Source organism: Bidens hawaiensis, unplaced genomic scaffold, assembly GCF_021521415.1.
Source record: "Bidens hawaiensis isolate Kalapana, Puna unplaced genomic scaffold, B.hawaiensis_p1.1 tig00027060_1, whole genome shotgun sequence".
Classification (NCBI taxonomy): domain Eukaryota; kingdom Viridiplantae; phylum Streptophyta; class Magnoliopsida; order Asterales; family Asteraceae; genus Bidens; species Bidens hawaiensis.
Window position 1 is genome coordinate 126,810 of NW_027494358.1, and position 3,840 is coordinate 130,649.

The 3,840-nt window shown below is 34.0% G+C and overlaps 1 pseudogene; it reads right to left on the reverse strand.

Annotated features, from left to right (window-relative positions):
* Positions 1-2,170: 2,170 nt before the first annotated feature.
* On the reverse strand, positions 2,171-3,635 carry LOC143574587 (hydroquinone glucosyltransferase pseudogene; annotated as a pseudogene).
* Between the last annotated feature and the right edge of the window lie 205 nt (positions 3,636-3,840).

A 3,840-nucleotide genomic window follows, 5' to 3' on the forward strand; every position in this document is an offset into this window, starting at 1 on the left:
AGAGAAAGAGAATCAAGTGGTGTTTCAGATCGGGTTTGGCGGAACCACCGTGCAGGTGGCTGTGGTTGCAGGTGTGGCGATGGTTATGTGTTGTAAAGAAAGAGGGAGTAGAGAGAGAAGAGTAATATATATATTTTTTTATTTTTAATTATTAAACAAATATACAAAATTACAAAAATACCCTCATGTGACTTGCACATGACTAGACTTAACGACAAAAATTAACAGGGTTAGAGCCAAAGGACATAACGTGATAGGGTTTTTAAACATATAGGACGTTTTCTGGCATTCATGTTTGTAAAGGACGACCATTGAAAATTGATGCATACGTAAAGGACGAGTTTTGCCATTTTGTCTAAAAATTAAATACGTTCAAATTCATTTTTATGTTTTTGACTTGAACGTATCAGTTATTCTTTCATTTACTGAACGTATTATTCATAAACTGAACGTCTTAATTTGTTTCAAAACTTTAATTTTTAAATTGAACGAATTACTTGAAAGTATTAATTGAGGGCACTTGTGGTTTTAACTGAACATATTAAATTAAAATTTAATACGTTCAAATTATTTTTTTGTTTTTGACTTGAACGCATTAGTTATTCTTTCATTTACTGAGCGTATTATTCATAAACTGAACGTTTTATTTTTCATAAACTGAACGTCTTATTTTTTGATATGAATGTTTTTTAGGTATTATTGTTTGAGCGTAACTGCATATCACTATTAGTGTTACTATCTAACAAATTGAAGTGGTAAAGTTTCAATTGGATTTGAGTGTCATATGTTGTTTTTGTAGAATTAATTGTGAGTGTATTATTTTAGTGAATTTGTGAGCTTTTTACATGTTTGTGAACACTCTATTTTTCATAAAAGGGATGAGATCATTGTCAAATAAACAAATCATATCAAAGAGAAACAATTCAATTCAAAAGCCATGAAAATTGGAAGTATTTTGCAAAAGATGAGTTCTTTTTATAACATTATGTGATAGAATTGAAATTGAACGGTGACCTGTAGCTTTTTACCGATGTCGAAAATGACTTGTAAGCTATCTCATGAAATATATGGTAACTGTTCAATAAAATCGGCTAATAAAGAACTGAACGTTCAATTGGTTTGTTACACTCGTAATAGTTTTGCCGATCGTAATTCTAATTTGCTCAAATCGATAGTATCTAGCCAATTTTCAGGTTTAAATTATGATTAATTTGATATGCAATTTGTATCACGCTCGATGAGTTAGTTAAATTAGATCGCGATAAGAGAATTACGTTATTTACATTTTATGCCACCACGTGAAATTGAAATCAACGCCTAGAAGTGTCGCGTACGTATTGTAAGAAACGATTCTTGTACAATAACTCACCCCTATCTATCTATAATATATATAAACGAAGATATAAAAATCCTACATGTCGCGATGCGGTTGCTCCCCCATTTTTTGGAGTCACCAGATTTGCTTGATTTTTAAATGGAGGCTTCTCATGCATTTGACCCGAATTCATGGGTGTGGGTCTTACCAAACCCAGATATTCCTTAAACGGGTTATAACATCTCATTAAATTAAAAATTATTCTCACCAAATTATTGATGTAAAAATCCTATAAAATAGGATATAATAACAATTAATATCTTATTTATTTTAAAAAAGATATAGATATTATTTAAATTAAAAAACCAATTTGATAGTAAAAAATATATAACGGGTCTTGGGTCTCATCAAACCATAAGTATATTATTAACTTTCATAAATATTATATATAATTAAAAAACCAATTTTATAGTAAAAAAAATAAACGGGTCTTGGGTCTCATTAAAACCATGTAGCTTTTAGACCGGGTTATAACATCTCATTTATTTGTGAAACAATTTATCATCAAACCATAAGTATATTATTAACTTTCATACAATATAAAAAAAATATAAATTCAAAAAATAAATAAATATTAGAATAAACAATATAAAATAGCACCCGTAATACGGGGGATAAAAACTAGTATATATATATATATATATATATATAGAAAATCTTATACTTACTAGAAAAATAGGTTCTTTCAATACTACCACTTGTACATTACTATGGTTCATCTTCATCTTGTACGTAGATCTGTATCTCCAAAACATTCTTTTAATTAAAAAAAAGTCACTATTACAAACAAACACAATTACAGGGATTACATAATTAAAGTCGCTAATAATGAAATGGTCATTTCTTTAACTGGAGGGCAAATTTAGACATTGACTCCATAGACGAACCTCCATTACTTAGAGCTTTCATGGCAGCACTCTTTAATTCTTTCAACCTTTTTGATATCTTCTTCCCTTCATCTCCCTCCATTAACTCCTTCACAACTTTTTCAATCTCCTCTTTTCGATATGTTTCATTTTCATCGGTTTTAAGTCTTAATGCCAAACCAAGTGCTTCTGTCATCACTTTAGCATTCATATGTTGCTCGGCGTAAAGTGGCCAAGCAATCATTGGCACCCCATGAACAATACTTTCTAAAGTCGAATTCCATCCACAGTGAGTCAAGAACCCTCCAGTTGATTCATGACTTAGTATCTGGATTTGCGGTCCCCAAGATGGCACGGTTAACCCCCGCTTAGCCGTCCTAGTTAGAAACCCTTCGGGTAAAAACCCTAAAGGGTCATTCTGACTAGAGACATCAAAGTAAGTAGCATTGGAAGCCTTATTAGGGCTTCTTACAATCCACAAAAACCTATGGCCACTCATCTCTAACCCATGGGCTAGTTCATGAACCTGTTCTAAAGAAAGGGTCCCACCACTACCAAAAGATACCAACAACACTGATCCACTAGGTTGTTCGTCCAACCACTTTAAACAATCATGCCGATCCGACCCATTACTTGGATCCGACTGAATCAATGGCCCGATCGGGTAAACTGGTGTTTGACCCGCGATCCCACCTCGTAAAGCGTGAAAGCTTTCTTCTTCTAACTCCTCAAAACTATTAACCATAACACCATCAAGCAAAGACAGTCTCTTGGAGAGTAAAAGATACCCTTTGTATACTTCATCGGTCCGGACTTGAACCGGAGCCATTAGCTCGCGCCCATGGAAGCTAACCGAACCCGGTACTTGAACCGGGTAAGGCAAGTCTCTATACTCGCAAGTCGTCTCTTGATCAAGCTTTGGCAATGTAGAAGTGAAGGTCAAAGCCATGGCATTCATGGGAAAGAATAAGAAGTTAAAGAGATTAAATTCTTTTGCAACTTCCATTGAATCATGTCCAAACATATCAAACACTAATCCAACAAGCTTGAACTTTGATTTCAAAGAGCTTAAAGCATCTCGAAAGACTACCTTGCATGATGAAGTTAATTAGAATCTCGGGTCGGCGTCTTTCTCAAGGTTAACTGGTGGAAGAAACAAATGGTGGATGTTTTCGGGTAATGATTCCAGGACGGATACTTGGGCTTTTGGAGGAGTTCCTGTTGTGGGGATGATAATAGTGGCGGAGACGTGGTGGTGTTCGAGAAGTCGCTTAGCGAATTCGGCCATCGGAATTAGGTGACCCATTCCCGGACTGGGAAGAATGGCTATGTGAGGCGTGTTGTCCATTTTCATCAAGAATGAAATTTGATTTCTAAATGGAAATGAATGTCTCTATAATGCAAATCTTTTGGGCATTATGAATATGGAGACGTAGATGTTATTTTATTTCAGCGGAGGATTATTTTATATTATCAATTTTAGTGATCCATTAATGTCAATTAAATGTTTATATTCCAGTGGAGTAATTAGAAGTTCGGTGATACAGTGATATAATCGATATATTCAAGGGTTACATTATTACTTCAAATCATTTACTA